Here is a 15,795-nt window from a genome sequence, read left to right on the forward strand (position 1 = left end):
AGGAAACTGAGGCATGGAGAGATAGTACCTTTTTAAAGGTTTTGTTTTTGTTTTTAGACAGAGTTTCGCTCTTGTTGCCGAGGCTGGAGTGCAATGGCGCAATCTCGGCTCGCCGCAACCTCCACCTCCCAGGTTCAAGCGATTCTTCTGCCTCAGCCTCCCAAGTAGGTGGGATTACAGGCATACACCACCATGCCCGGCTAATGTTGTATTTTTAATAGAGACATTTCTCCATGTTGGTTTCTTTACATTGGTCAGGCTGGTCTCAAACTCCCAACCTCAGGTGATCCACCTGCCTCGGCCTCCCAAAGTGCTGGGATTACAGGCGTGAGCCACCGTACCCGGTCTCCTTTTTTAGACATGTCAAATGGGGTCCTTGTCCTAGGCCCTACTCTTTAGAGGGCTGCACCCTAATCCTCCTCCAGTTGTGTCCCTCCTCACAGTTCCCTGGGGCCAAAGAGATGTATCCATCTGGAGCCTGTGCACCCCTTCTAGACCACCCTCTCAACACAGGACTCCAGAATTCCCCGCCCAAATGGCCCAAGTTCACTTTCAGCATCTGTGCCAGCCCCTTTCCTGGTTCCATCCCCCCAAAGGCAAACTTCCTGCCAGTGAGTGCACCCCTGTACTTAGAGCTGGCTATTTGAAAGGGGTGTGGACAGAGCCTGAGCATGTGGGCTGGGGAATGCACACAGGAATGAGAAGAGAAGGGAGCTGGCTCTGCTACATTCCCACATGGAACTCCGGGGAATCCAAGAATTCTCAACTCAAAACCTAGCTTTCTAGGTTGTTATGGAGGTATATTTGTCAAGGTGGGAGGATAGAACATGTATTTTTAAAAAATAGTTTGTTAGTTTGATTTATAACTCTTAACTACTTAGCCATATGGTATGTGGGCTTCCCTTCTATACTCCTGCCCTGGGTCTGGCAAACATTAGCAGCAGGTTTGCAGCAAGATTAGATCACTTGTTCGACTAGGCCACACAGAAGTGGCAGAGCTTTTGTAGTCTGGCCCTGACTCTATGCTTTCAGCTATCACTCTAAACTGTTTTATCAGGCTACCCCTATGATTTTACGAATAGGGGAGAAAAGACCAGAGAACTCTAGACATTTGCCCAACGTCACATGGCTAGTTTGTGTCATGTCAGGGGGAATTTAAATCCTGTCCTTTATATGATGCAGCAGGTACTGCTCAGTTACTATTCGTATGAGTGTGGGCACGTGACTTCCCCTTTTGGGGCCTGTGCTCCATCATCTGTGAAATGGGAAGAATGCCCCTACCTCATAGAGCTGTCAGGACTAAATAAAATAATATATGTAAAGTCCCTAGCATTGTGCCTATACACAATAAACCCTCAGTAAATGACAGCTAAGGTATTAGCTATCAAGCACAGCTCTGATCATGCCATTTTCTGCTTGAAAACATTTGACAGATTCAACTTTGGGATACATGACATGAGAGAAGCAAAAATTTCTGAAACCTAAAAGAAAAGACTCCCTTCCCTGGCTTAGAGTCCAAGGATTCCTGGCACGGCAGCTAAAACCGTCTGTGAAGTCACTGCAGGTCTTCATCTCCATGAGGACCTCCAGGTCAGTCTTCCTCAAGGACCTCCCCCTCCTTTTCCCTGAGATTCTATGATTCTTGATGCATTTGAAAAATCTGTCGTCTTGGGCCGGGCACGGTGGCTCACGCTTGTAATCCCAGCACTTTGGGAGGCCGAGACGGGCGGATCACAAGGTCAGGAGATCGAGACCATTCCTGGCTAACATGGTGAAACCCTGCCTCTACTAAAAAAAATACAAAAAATTAGCCAGGCATGGTGTCAGGAGCCTGTAGTCCCAGCTACTCAGGAGGCTAAGGCAGGAGAATGGCATGAACCTGGGAGGCGCAGCTTGCAGTAAGCTGAGATCGCGCCACTGCACTCCAGCCTAGGTGACAGAGCAAGACTCTGTCTAAAAAAAAATAATAATAATAAAAAAGAAAATCTGTCTTCTCAAAGAGGGATGGTTATAGAGAAGCACAACTAAGATGAACAGAAGAGCTCTGTAATCACTGGACTTAGCCAACAATAGAATGGACTGGGACCTCTTCATGAATGAGATTCTTGCTATGAGACGTGTGCAGACAATCATCAGAAATGTTGAACTGGGATTCTTGCATTAGAAAAGAGGTGGACTAAATGACCTCTCTTCCTGCTTTAAGGTCCTTTTTTAATGAGATGGGGAGAGGCTCACTATATTGCACTAAATAGAACAAACAAAGCCTACCCAATTGCACAATATGAGTTCAACTAGGAACAAAATATAATGAAGAAAATGCACCAAAATATTAGTTCTGGAAAGAAAATAACAATTGAGTTTGCTTTCCTTCTTTATATTATCCTGGATTTTCCAAACTTCTTAAAATGAACATGTATTACTTTTATTAATGACAAAAATTGTATATACATATTTTTCTTTTTGAGACGGAGTTTTGCTCTTGTTGCCCAAGCTAGAGTGCAATGGCACGATCTCGGCTCACTGCAACCTCTGCCTCCCAGGTTCAAGGCATTCTTCTGCCTCAGCCTCCCAAGTAGCTGGGATCACAGGTGCACACCACTACGCCTGGCTAATTTTTTGTATTTTTAGTAGAAACGGGGGTCTCACCATGTTGGCCAGCCTGGTCTCGAACTCCTGACCCCAGGTGATCTGCCCGAAAGTGCTGGGATTACACGCATGAGCCGCTGCGCCTGGTCCCAACAATTATATTTAAAAAATAAAAGAGACTTTTGTCTTCCTTACGCATCTTATGTCCTGTGTCTCTGAAACCTCTATAACTCACTCTCACTCCTCCCACTGCCTCACCAAGTTTCAGCTTTATTGGACTATTGGCAGCTCCCTGAAAGGTTACATGCCTGTATGCCCCACTGTTTTGCTGACACCAGCTGCCTTAGTTCAGGCTGTTGTAAAAGAACAACATTGACTGGGTAGCTTAACCAACATTTATATCTCACAGTCCTGGAGGCTGGGAAGTCCAAATTCAAGGCAGCAGCAGATCTGATGGCTGGTGAGGGCTCTTTTCCTGGTTTGCAGAAAGCCATCTTCTTGTTGAGATGGCTGAGAGCACAGAGAGATTCCATGTCTCCTCTTTTTATATGGGCACTAATCCCATTCATGAGGGCTCTAGCCTCATGACCTAATCACCTCCCAAAGGCTCTACTTCCAAATACCATTACAGTAGGCCATAGGCTTCAACATATGAATGTGGGAGAGACACAACATTCAGTCTACAGCACCAGCCCTCATAAGGCCTTGAGTACCTTCGCTTCAGTCTATATTGAAATTCTCTCCACCTTCAAGGTCTTGATTAACCTCTCTGTCCCTCACCACTATGCTGCTATTGCAGCTATCCATATACATGTCTGTCCCTCTCACTAGTGAGTAAACTCCTTCAGGGCAGGATCCTATGTGATTCTGTCTTGCCATCCCTGCAGTGCCACAAACAGACACTCTGTAAGTGTTAAATCATTCAGCCAATGTCTTTTTGGCCACTGAACAACACTTAGGGCTAAGGTCAGATGGCATATCTGAGTGTATATTCTGCAGTCTAGTCCCTTGCAAATTCAAAAAGACTATTCCAGTGACATCTCTTTCTTTCTTTCGTTCTTTCTCTCTCTTTTTCTCCTTCCTTCCTTCCTTCCTTCTTCTTTCTTTTTTGACAGTCTCACTTTGTCGCCCAGGCTGGAGTGCAGTGGCACAATCTAAGCTCACTACAACGTCTGCCTCCTGGGTTCAAGTGATTCTCCTGCCTCGGCCTCCTGAGTAGCTGGGATTACAGGTGCGTGCCACCACGCCTGGCTAATGCTTGTATTTTTAGTAGAGACGGAGTTTCACCATGTTGGTCGGGCTGGTCTTGAACTCTTGACCTTGTGATCTACCTGCCTCGGCCTCCCAAAGTGCTGGGATTACAGGTGTGAGCCACCGCGCCTGGTCTCTTTCTTTAAAAAAAAAAAAAGAAAATTTTTATTTGTTTTTAAATTTCAATTGAAATCAACCATTTTCGGGCCAGGCGCGGTGGCTCAAGCCTGTAATCCCAGCACTTTGGGAGGCCGAGACGGGCGGATCACGAGGTCAGGAGATCGAGACCATCCTGGCTAACACGGTGAAACCCCGTCTCTACTAAAAAAAAAAGAAAATACAAAAAACTAGCCGGGCGTGGTGGCGGGCGCCTGTAGTCCCAGCCTGTAGTCCCAGCTACTCGGGAGGCTGAGCCAGGAGAATGGCGTAAACCCGGGAGGCGGAGCTTGCAGTGAGCTGAGATCCGGCCACTGCACTCCAGCCTGGGCGACAGAGCGAGACTCCGTCTCAAAAAAAAAAAAAAAGAAATCAACCATTTTCGATTTCCAGAGAGTTGCAAAGATGGTACACGAAGTTCCCATATGCCCTTCAGCCAGCTTCATTTGATGTTAACATCTTACATAATCATGGTACATTTATCCAAACTAACAGATTAACATTGGTACAATACTATTAACTGAATGGCCGAATTTAATCGGATTCCCCATGTTTCCACTGGGGTCCGTTTTTGTGTTACAGGATCTAATCCAGGATACCGCCTCTTTTAACGTAGCATCTTATCTCCCTTAGCCAGTGACATTTATTTTAATGAGGAGGCCGGGTTTGGCTCTTGTCCTCTGCTGGCCTGTGTTCTTTTTTTTTTTGAGATCGAGTCTCGCTTCTGTCACCAGGCTGGAGCTGCCAGGGTGCGACCCTCGCTCACTGCAAGCTACCCCTCCTGGATTCATGCCATCTTCCTGCCTCAGCCTCCCAGCAGCTGGGACCACAGGTGCCCACTACAACACGCCCGCTAATTTTTTCCATTTTTATGACCTGAGTCTCATTCAGTCACCCAGGCTGGAGTGCAGTGGCTAATCTCGCTCACTGCAAGCTCCTCGGCCCCAGGTTCAGGCCATTCTCCTGCCTCCTTCAGCCTCCTGCGGCTGATCACAGAGGGCCACCACCGGCTAGTTTTTGTATTTTAGTAGAGACCTGGGTTTCACCATGTTAGCCAGATGGTCCCCCATCTCCTGGACCCCGTGGATCCGCCCGGGCCGCCTCCCCAGTGCTTGGGATTACAGGCTTGAGCCAATCGCCTTTTTTTTTTCCATTTTTAGTAGAGACAGGGTTTCACTGTGTTAGCCAGAATAGTCTCAATCTCCTGACCTCGTAATCCGCCCACCTCGGCCTCCCAAAGTGCTGGGATTACAGGCGTGAGCCACCGCGCCCGGCCAGCTTCCGGTGCTTCTGATGGGTAGATGATGGGTAGATTGACGCTTCCTCCTACATGAGGCTAAAATGATTTTCATTTTAGATCTACTCTGTTTCTTCAATGGGCTTTTGTGGGCCTAGAAACGAGGGGGAATTACTAGTTTAATTCACTAAATTTCTGGGCCATTCCGTAGCCCATTTTTCTATGGCTTGGCACAGAGCTTGATCCTAGTCACTTAAAAAGCTTCCAAGCAGTTGGCATCTATCAGCAATCTTAGCAATTCAGTGAGAACAGAGGTTACAGCTGTCACAGGAAGTGGAAACGAAGGCTGCTGATAACACACCCATTCTGAGAGGGTGAAAGTCTACACGTTGTAGAATTCAAGCTGGGAAGCTGGGGGTGGCGGGGGTGTCAGGTGGCAAAGGGTAGGATGCTGTGCAAGAGAAAATACAGGAGGGGAAGAAAAGCAGATGTGTCATTCATTAGAACGCCACTGATTTTTTGTTTGTTTGTTTGTTTTTGAGATGGAGTCTCACTCTCTCGCCCAGGCTGGAATGCAGTGGTGCGATCTTGGTTCACTGCAACCTCCGCCTCCTGGGTTCAAGCGATTTCCCTGCCTCAGCCACCTAAGTGGCTGGGATTAAAGGCGCACACCACCACACCCAGCTAATTTTTCTATTTTTAGTAGAGACAGGGTTTCACCACGTTGGCTAAAGTGGTCTCAGACTCCTGACCTTAAGTGATTCGCCTATCTCAACTTCCCAAACTGCTGGGATTACAGGCGTGAACCACCGTGCAGGCCTGGAACTCCATTGATTTGTAGACCTTGGGGGCTTATTGCTCTTAGATACCAAGACCTCTTTCAGCTAAACCCTTGCATGAATGAGAAAGCAGTAATGCCCCAGGGTGGGTGCAGGCCCCATCCCTCTGCAGGATTACTAGGCAGCCTCCCAATTGGTCCTCAGTCTGACCCTCCCACCAGAGGAGGCGGCACCAGAGGGGACAGAGCAGGCAGTACACTGGAGAGTGCAGGCCCCAGCCGAGCGGGAGGAGGAGCATGTTCTGTTGATACCTTTAAAAAATAATAATAATTTCCGGCTGGGCATGGTGGCTCACGCGTCTAATCCCAACACTTTGGGAGGCCAAGATGGGAAGATCACTTGAGCCCAGGAGTTCGAGACTAGCCTGGCCAATATGGCGAAACCCCATCTCTACTAAAAATACTGGCCATGGTGGCGCACACCTGCAGTCCCAGCTACTCGGGAGGCTGAGGCAGGAGAATGCTTGAACCCGGGAGGTGGAGGCTGCAGTGATCCGAGATTGCACCACTGCACTCTAGCCTGGGCAACAGAGAGAGATACTGTTTAAAAAAAAAAAAAAAAAAAAAATCCTACTTTTATTTCAGGAGGTACATGTTCGGATTTCTTTTTCTTTTTTTTTGAGACGGAGTCTCGCTGTGTCACCCAGGCTGGAGTGCAGTGGCCGGATCTCAGCTCACTGCAAGCTCCACCTCCCGGGTTTACGCCATTCTCCTGCCTCAGCCTCCCAAGTAGCTGGGACTACCGGCGCCCGCCACCTTGCCCGGCTAGTTTTTTGTATTTTCTAGTAGAGACGGGATTTCACTGTGTTAGCCAGGATGGTCTCGATCTCCTGACCTCATGATCCACCCGCCTCGGCCTCCCAAAGTGCTGGGATTACAGGCTTGAGCCACCGCGCCCAGCCCATGTTCGGATTTCTTAAATGGGTATATTGTGTGATGCTGAGGTTTGGAATATGAATGATCCTGCCACTCTGATGGTGAGCACAGTACCCAACGGTTAGTTTTTCAAGTCTGTTTTCTTCATTACCATAGAATAGCGCCTGACAAATAGTAGGCTCTCAATACATATTTGGTATATGAACCAGCCAAGTGCATTAGGGGCTCAGAGCACAGTGGTTGAGAGTGTGGGCTCTGGAGTCAAGGTCTCTGAGTTCAAATCTTGATTCTGCCTCTTATCTTCAGCACAGTTTTTAGGATAAGTACCAGAAAACTCAGCCCAGAGAAGAATTTGTTGCCTTTGATGCTGATTGTCCGTTCATTCAACAGAAGGTTACTGGTGAACCATGAGGTGTCATGTCTTGTACTAGGTCCTGGAAGTACAGGAAGAAAGAAGGCATGTCCCTGGCCTCAAGAGCACATAGTAAGTAGACAATCAGCTCAGAGCACTAAAGGGGCACAGGGGGACAGAGGCTAACCCAGGCAGCGGAGGGGAAACAGGGAAGGCCTCCTAGGGGAAGGGGCGGCTGAGTTGATGAGGCCTGAAGGAAGCTTGCAGGCAAAGAGGAAGGGGGAGAGGGTGCCAGGAAGAGGAAATGGTACAGCCAAATGCGTAGAAGCCAGCCTAGAGCAGTAGGTGAACTGCAAATAGTTTGCCCTGTCCCTCCAGCAGGTTTAAAGTTGAGGGATGTTAAACCTGGATTTGAGACAGGGGAGGGGATCTGGGGCAGCAGCACCAAGGCCCTTCCTTGTGAGGTAGGAGGCAGGACTCAACACTGAACCAGATTCAAGACTAGCTGACATGCCCACCCGTGCCCTGACAGTTTACCCATTCCCTAGCAACAACCTGGAAGTTACCACCTTTTTTCTAGAAATTTCTGAATAACTGGCTGGGTGCAGTGACTCACACCTGTAATCCTAGCACTTTGGGAGGCTGAGGCGGGCAGATCACAAGGTCAGGAGTTTGAATCCAGCCTAGCCAGCATGATGAAACCCTATCTGTACTAAATGTACAAAAATTAGCCAGACATGATGGCACACGCCTGTATTCCCAGCTACTCTGGAGGCTGAGGCAAGAGAATCACTTAAACCCGGGAGGTGGAGGTTTCAGTGAGCCAAGATCATGCCACTGTACTCCAGCCTGGGCAACAGAGTGAGACTCTGTCTCAAATAAAAAGAAATTTCTGAATAACCTGCCCCTTCATTTGCATGTAATTAAAAGTGGATATAAATGAAACTGCAGAACTGTCCCTGAGCTGCTAGACTCCACTCTCTTCTCAGTGGGAACAGTCACGGAGCTGTAACACTGCTGCCTCAATAAAGCTGTTTTCTTTTGCCACTAGCTCACCCTTGAATTCTTTCCTGGCGGAAGCCAAGAACTTTCCCCAGTGGAGCGCCAATGTTGAGGCTCCCCTGCCCTGCAAAGCTTGTAAGCCCTTCGGGGTAGAGTGGGGAGCTAGGACTTTAAGGATGACCATCTAGAATCACAACATTGCAGGTTCTTTGAGCTGAGGGACCTGATGGGTCACACGGTCACTCTTGAATCCCTTCCCTGCATGTTGAAAAACTAAAACCCGAAAAAGTACAAAGAAGAAAATAACAATTATTCATATTTCCTATCACCTGGAATTAACCACTGTTTACATTTTGACATATTTGTCTCCAGTATTTCATGAACATGCAGCTTAAAATTCCTTAAGTAATATCTGAATGTACTGTCATTTTTATTTTATTTATTTATTTATTTTTTGAGACACAGTCTTGCTGTGTCTCCCAGGCTGGTGTGCAGTGGTATGATCTCAGCTTACTTCAACCCCCATCTCCCGGGTTCAAGTGATTATCCTGCCTCAGCCTCCTGAGTGGCTGGGACTACAGACACCCACCACCACGCCCGGCTAATTTTTGTATTTTTATAGAGATGGGGTTTCACTGTGTTGTCCAGGCTGGTCTTGAACGCCTGACCTCGTGATCTGCCCGCTTTGGCCGCTCAAAGTGCTCGGATTACAGGCGTGAGCCACTGCACTCGGCTGTCATTTTTAAAAATAAAATTAGAATATTACAAAGAAAGCTGAAGTTGCCTCTCACCTCCACTTGCTATCCCAACTCCCTCTCCAGAGACAGCCACTTGGATGAATTAGGAGTGAACTGAAAAGAACTGAACTGAAAAGAACTTTTCAGTTTTTTTTAAATGCTTTTATGTATGTTTGAATGTAATCACAGAATATCCACAGTTCTGCTTAACATGTTACAAAAATTGTATTATATTGTATGCATTATTCTGCAACTTTCTACTTTCACTTAATATATTTTAGAGCCCTATCCATTTCTCTGCATGTATAGGCATATATAGATCTGGCTGATTCCTTCTGTGATGCCGTGACCCATTTTGTAGGTAGACCCCATTGTATTCATTCATTCCCTACGGATAGCCCTTGAGCTCTTTACAGTGGTTTGTTATTAGATATGGTCCCGCAAGAGACAGCCTTCCTGGGTACATGTGCAAATATTTTTCTAGGGTAGAGACCAAGACATAGGATTATCTGGCACAGGTCATAAATATTTCCAGTTTAAAGACAAATCCGGAGAATACATTTCCCCCTAACCTCACCAATATTTGCCATTCTCTAATTTTATTCCTTCCTTGCATTTTTGTAGCTTAAAAGACTGAGGCCTGAGGCTGGGTCACAGAGCGGGTTAGGTTCAGGGTCAAGACTAGACCCCACATCGCTTGGGGAAAGGAAAGGCCACGGTGTGAGGGGAGTTGGCGGAGAGGGAATGGCTGAAATTAAACATGGTGATTATACCATCTGTGGAAGTTACACACCAGCAGTGGAAATGACTGCGAATCCTCCCAGAAAATGGCTTCGCTGCGTTCCACGGGATCTGCTCTCCCACCCCACCTGCGGCTTGCACAGCGACACACAAGCGTTGTGATTGGTTCTTCCTTGGCTGAGACAAGGGTGGGGACCGAAATGGTGTCTCTAGTAGCTGATTTTTCAGGGCAGCACCTCTGTGCTAGGAGAAGGGAAGGCTGGGGCTCACTGGCGGTGCGGAGCCCGCTCGGGCCATTTCGCATCCGGGCGGAGGTGCAAGCCCGACTGCAGCACTGACGCGTGCCGCTACGTCCCCTCCCGGCCGCTCGCGGGGCCCTGGGAGCGGGTGGGGTCTCTGGGTGGCGGGGAGCCAGTGCTGCGGGAAACCGCACGAGGTCGCGTTCGCGAGTGGCGGAGAAGCCCGGATCCCCGGGCGCACGCGGCCGCGCCCACCCAGGTCGCTGGGAGGGGCCCGTCAGGGAGGCGCCTGCGGCCAGTGCCTGCCGTTAGCTTCAGGAAGAACAGGGGTTGAGTAAGAAACGAGTAGGGATGGAAGAACTTGGCATTCCGGGTCTCGGAGCAGGCTGGGGACGCCCGCGGCAGAAACCCGGTCCTCCACTCGGGGCGCGGACCAAAGTCTCCTTGGGCTTCACCGAGGTGGATTCAGTGACCCGGGAGAGGGCCCAGCCCCTAGGCCCCAGCCCCGGTTAGGGGCCAGTCTTGGTCTGGGTGTTTCTCTCCGGGAGCTGGTGGCAGGTTTCCGTTTTCCTCTCCAAGGGAGGAAAGACCAGCGAGAGATTTCGGGGGAAAGAACAAAGCCGCCGGCACCGCCCAGCTCACTTTTTGGAGCCTGGGAGACTCCCTTCCTCTGACCGCTGGGATGACTCGGAGGGCTGGCGCTTTTTCCTTCACCACCGTTTCTTCCCAGCGACCACCTTTTGAGCGCTTGCTGTGTGCCAAGCACTTCCCTGAGTGTCATATCTCACTTCCTCCCCACGACAATTGTAAGCCATGACAGGCTTGGAAAGGAGAAGTCATTTGCCAAGGCCACGCGTGAAAAAAACGAGGGCTAGGAAATTCTCTCAGATCCTGGGTTTTAAATATTTTTTTATTAGAAAAGGTCTAAAAGTTAAATATTTGCAAACCTTTGCTAATCTTTCAGATCCTTTTGAAATAATGACTATTGAGAATAAACCCTGCAGACATCTCCATACCGTTGTGTGTGTGTGTGTGTGTGCGCGCGCGCGCGCGTGTGTGTTTTAACTTGTCAGCCAGGCAGGTCCGTGGGAGGAGGGAGCAGCGCGCGGGTGAGAGTGTGAACAGGTAACGAACGCTTTTCTGGAAAGCAGTCGTGCCATTTCTATCGAGAGCTTTAAAAACTCTGCATATCCTCTATCAGGAAATGGCCACCCTCTGTGGAGATAGCAATAGTTATCCACATGTAAAATCCCTGGGACCCAGCAATTCCATTTAAGGGAATCCATTGTAGAGATGGGTGTGCTTGCACATGTACAAAATGGCATACACACGTAAGGACGTTCATGACGGCACTGTTCCAGTAGCAAAGGATGAAAAACAACCCAAAAATGCATCAATAGGATTGATTAATTTAATCTGGCACTTCCATTTAAAGGAATTCTATGCAATATTTTAAGAAAATGAGGCAGTTCTCTATTTTATGTATAGAGCAATCATCAAGAAATATTAAGCAAGAAGAGGAAAGTGCAAAGGTATCTGATGTGCTACTGTTTCTATATGAAAAAGGAATCTATATTTTAAAATATATGTATTTAAATATATAGATTCCCCCATAAGAAATATACCCATAAAGAAAACAGGCAACCACATTGCCTTTAAGAAGAAAAACCTTACTATCACGCTAGCCTTTAAGTGAAAAAAAAAAAAAAGAAAGAAAGAAAAAAGGAAAAAAAGAAGGAACCACTGCTAAACGACCAAGTAGGAGAATTACTATTCTTATTGTGTAACCTTTAGTACCTTTGGAATTGTGTGCCATGTGTACATAACAACAATTCAAAATTCAACTTAAAAAAATAAATTCTCTGCCTCTAGACCCAGTACTTCTACTTTTTGGAATCTAGCTTAAGGAAATCAATGGATTTCAGACAAAGACTTATGCAAGAAGATATTCACTGAGGTGTTATCGTACAGGAAAAAGATGTAGGCAACTTAAAAGCCCAACAACAGAGGAACAGATAAGAAAATTATGGTATGCACATGTACTGCCTACCATGAAATCATAAAAAGAATGTTTATAAAAAATTTTATTGACATGGGAAAATGCTTATAACATTAAGTAATGAAATCCTAGATAGAAAATTGTGTATGTAAGCTGGGCCTGGTGGCTCATGCCTACAGTCTCAGTACTTGGGAGGCTGAGGCAGGGGAATCACTTGAGGCCAGGAGTTTGAGACCAGCCTGGGTGACATAGGGAGACCCAGTCTCTGACCACTGTAACAGTAGCAGGCATAAAAAAATAATGGGAGAAAGCATGCCAAAAAGTAAACAATTGTGGTTGCTGGACAGAGACACTGTGAGTGATTTTTTCCTCCCTCTGTAGCTTTCTTTTTTTCCTTCTTCTTCTTTTTTGAGACAGAGTCTTGCTCTGTTGCCAGACTGGAGTGCAGTGGCACGATCTCGGCTCAGTGCAACCTCCATCTCCCGGGTTCAAGCGATTCTCCTACCTCAGCCTCCTGAGTAGCTGGGATTACAGGGCACGCCACCATGCCCAGCTAATTTTTGTATTTTTAGTAGAGACGGGGTTTCACCATGTTGGCCAGGATGGTCTTGATCTCTTGATCTTGTGATCTGCCCACCCTGGCCTCCCAAAATGCTGGGATTGGCGTGAGCCGCTGCACCTGGCCCCTCTGTAGCTTTCTGTAGTTTTCAATTTTTTTTTTTTTGTAATGGGTATCTGTGGCTAAGATTTTTTTTTAACTTAAAAATCCCCACAGTATTTAGGAAAATTAAAGATAATTTTCCTCATTAATTAAATATGGAGTGTCACCATGTTGCCCAGACTGGTGTACAGCTTTTTATGCAGGGCTTATTTCTAGAAGTAGAATTGATGGGTTAACATCAATTCTACAAAAAATACAAAAATTACAACCCTATCTCTACAAAAAATACAAAAATTACCCTGACATGGTGGCGCGTGCCTGTACTCCCAGCTATTCAGGGGGCTGAGGCAGGAAATCGCTTGAGCCCAGGAGGTTGAGGCTGCAGTGAGCCGAGATTGCACCACTGCACTCCAGCCTGGGTGACAGAGCCAAACCCTGCCTCTTAAGAAAAAAAGAAAAAAACGCTGTAAAATGGTCAAAGTGTTACTATTAACAAAAGATTGTAAAAACCTTGTGTCTATTGGAGATTACTTAAATAAGTTACAGAATATCCAAAATGTAGAATATTAAGCAGCAGTTAGAGAGAACGGGGTAGGTCTATTACTGTGGAAAAATCTAAGAATTACTATGGTAGGAAAAGCAACTTGCAGAGCCATATGGAGTTATGATTGCATTTATGCTAAAGAAAGAAAACCTGAAAGTGTGTGTTTGTGTTTGTACATAAACGTATGAAGGACATTAAACTGTTAATAATAGCTGTCCAGGCTGGGTGCAGTGGCTCACGCCTGTAATTCCAGCACTTTGGGAGGCTGAGGTGGATGGATCACTTGAGCCAGGAGTTCAAGACCGGCCTGGGTAACATGGTGAAATCCCATCTCTAAAAAATATATATATACAAAAAATTAGCCGGGTGTGGTGCCTCATGCCTATAGTCCCAGCTACTTGGGAGGTTGAGGTGGGAGAATCACTTGAACCCAGGAGGTCAAGGCTGCAGTGAGCCATGATCGCCCCACTGCACTCCAGCCTGGGTAACACAGGGAGACCCCGTCTCAAAAACAAACAAACAAACAAACAAAATAGCTGTGGTGAAGGGATTAGACGAAAAGGAGATTTTTAATATTTGCTGTATATTTATCTGTGGTGTTTGCATCTTTGTAGAAATGTGTTCATATCATTTGTATAATTTTAAAGTAATAGTAATGTAGTGGGGAAAGTGTGAGAATAGAGGAAGATCTGAAAATGTACACAACAAAATTATGAGTGGTTTCCACCAGGGGAGAGGGATTGGGGCTTGAGGTGATGGGTCATTTTCTCCATTTCCTTTATATTCTTTGGCATTGACTTTTTTCTTTCATAACGCCCACACATGAACTACCTTCATAATTAAAACAGCAACATCAAAAGCCCAGGCTGGTCAGTAGCAGCCTCTGCTTTTCTCCAGTCCTCTCCTGTCTCTCCACACTAGCTCTCTGTTCTCTTATGTAAGGATCCTACTCACATCCAAAGCCCAGAAACTCAAAGCCCTAGATAATACCAGCCTCGTTTCTCCTTTTACCAAAGAGGATGAAACTGAGATGCTGAGACACAACCTCCGGGCTGTGAAAGTGGACTCAGGTGACCTGGATCCTAAGCCCCTCCTCTCCCACCTTCAATTTCCAGAGATAACCCCTAGGAGAGGGAGAGCCAAGGGCTGTTTCCACCAGTCTAGGGAGGTCAGGACTTGGAGGGCGGCCAGCCAGGCAGCATGGCCGGTGAAGCTGCAAATTAATGTTATCAGCGTAGCATCAAATGAAGGAACAATGAACCGCATCATTTGCTGAGTTCCCTCTGGGCTCCGCTTCAAGCTCCCTTCCTAGACAATGGCTGGTCACAGACCCATGAAGACACTGCCAGGTTTTCCAGAGAGACAGCGATAGAGCACTGGGCCAAATTGGCCTCTGGTGGCCAACACACTGGGATTCACCTCTAATGACTTATCCCCTCCAAGGAGGCAGCTTGGGAGCCCTCTCAGGGCCCGGAAGCGCAGTGCGCTGGAAGATCTTTTGCTCTGAAGCAGGAGGCAACTGTGGTGTAGTAGGGGTGGGGCACTGGCTTGGAAGCAGGAAACTGGAGTTTCAGGATCCAGTACTGCTACTGTCTTGTGTTCAGACCCTGGCAACTCACCAGAGCCTGTGAGTCTGGGAATCAGGGGTCCGGGGGGTGGGGGGCAAACAGGGACCTCAGTATCTGGGGGAGAAAGGGTGGTGTCAAGCCCCCTCCCCCATCATGGCTGTCTCAGAATCCTAGATGTCGGTGGAGCTGCTGTTTCCTCTTCCCCAGCAGCTGCTGCCTGCCTGTCTCCATGGCAACCAGGCCAAAAGACTAATTTGCCAGGGTCCAGGCTCTGGAGCTTACCTTGTAGCTGGATTTTCAACTAGCCTTTTCTGGAAGTCAGGCCATTCCCACTCCCTAGAGCCTCTGACAGCATCCCCTAGCCATTGCATGGGAACAGCAGGTCCTGGGCCAGCCAGTAAGAACACTCCATTTATCCCTTAGAAACCTTATCCACTCGGGAAGAGAACAAACAGCCTCATACCCAGTGGCCTTGTCATCACTGGTGATTTGTGTTTCAAAGACCCCTGTCCCTCTCTGTAACTGCTCTGGGCTGCTAAGTAGGGATTTGTAAGAGCAGATGGCTTAGGGAATTGGTCACATGCAAGTCTTATCCCCTTTCCATTTCCCCAGGCTTCTCTCTGCTCTCCGCTGGCCTATGGCTGGGTCCAGAAGTCCTGCTGTGGCTTCTTTGGTTCTAACCAGGCTAAAACAAAAAATCTTAGCAGAGTTCAGAGGCAAATACATGTAGTCCCAGCGATTCGGGAAGCTGAGTCGGGAGGATGGTGAGAGCCCAGGAGTTCGAGGCTGTCATTCATCACGATCGCACCAGTGAATAGCCACTGCACTCCAGCCTAGGCAACATAGGCTAAAAAAAAAAAAAAAATCACGAAAATCACCTTTCTTAGAAGGTCATCGAGGATCTGGCAGGCAGAGCCTCACAGATTTTTTTCCTTGGACTTGGTATAATTTGCCTAACTGTATTGGCTTCCCCCAGGGCCACTGCAAATTGAACAGCTATCTTTTTCT

The 15,795-nt window shown here is 47.4% G+C and overlaps 1 protein-coding gene across 3 annotated transcripts in view; it reads right to left on the minus strand.

The window, feature by feature from the left end:
- Positions 1 to 15,170: 15,170 nt before the first annotated feature.
- Positions 15,171 to 15,795, minus strand: part of PAFAH2 (platelet activating factor acetylhydrolase 2) — a 75,026-nt gene continuing 74,401 nt past the window's right edge. For all 3 annotated transcript variants that reach the window (XR_002521755.2, XR_001902293.3, XR_001902289.3), the window contains one exon: positions 15,171 to 15,634. The gene's annotated coding sequence lies outside the window, so the exon portion shown is untranslated. The remainder of the gene's footprint in view (positions 15,635 to 15,795) is intronic.

This window comes from Papio anubis, chromosome 1, assembly GCF_008728515.1.
Source record: "Papio anubis isolate 15944 chromosome 1, Panubis1.0, whole genome shotgun sequence".
Taxonomy (NCBI): domain Eukaryota; kingdom Metazoa; phylum Chordata; class Mammalia; order Primates; family Cercopithecidae; genus Papio; species Papio anubis.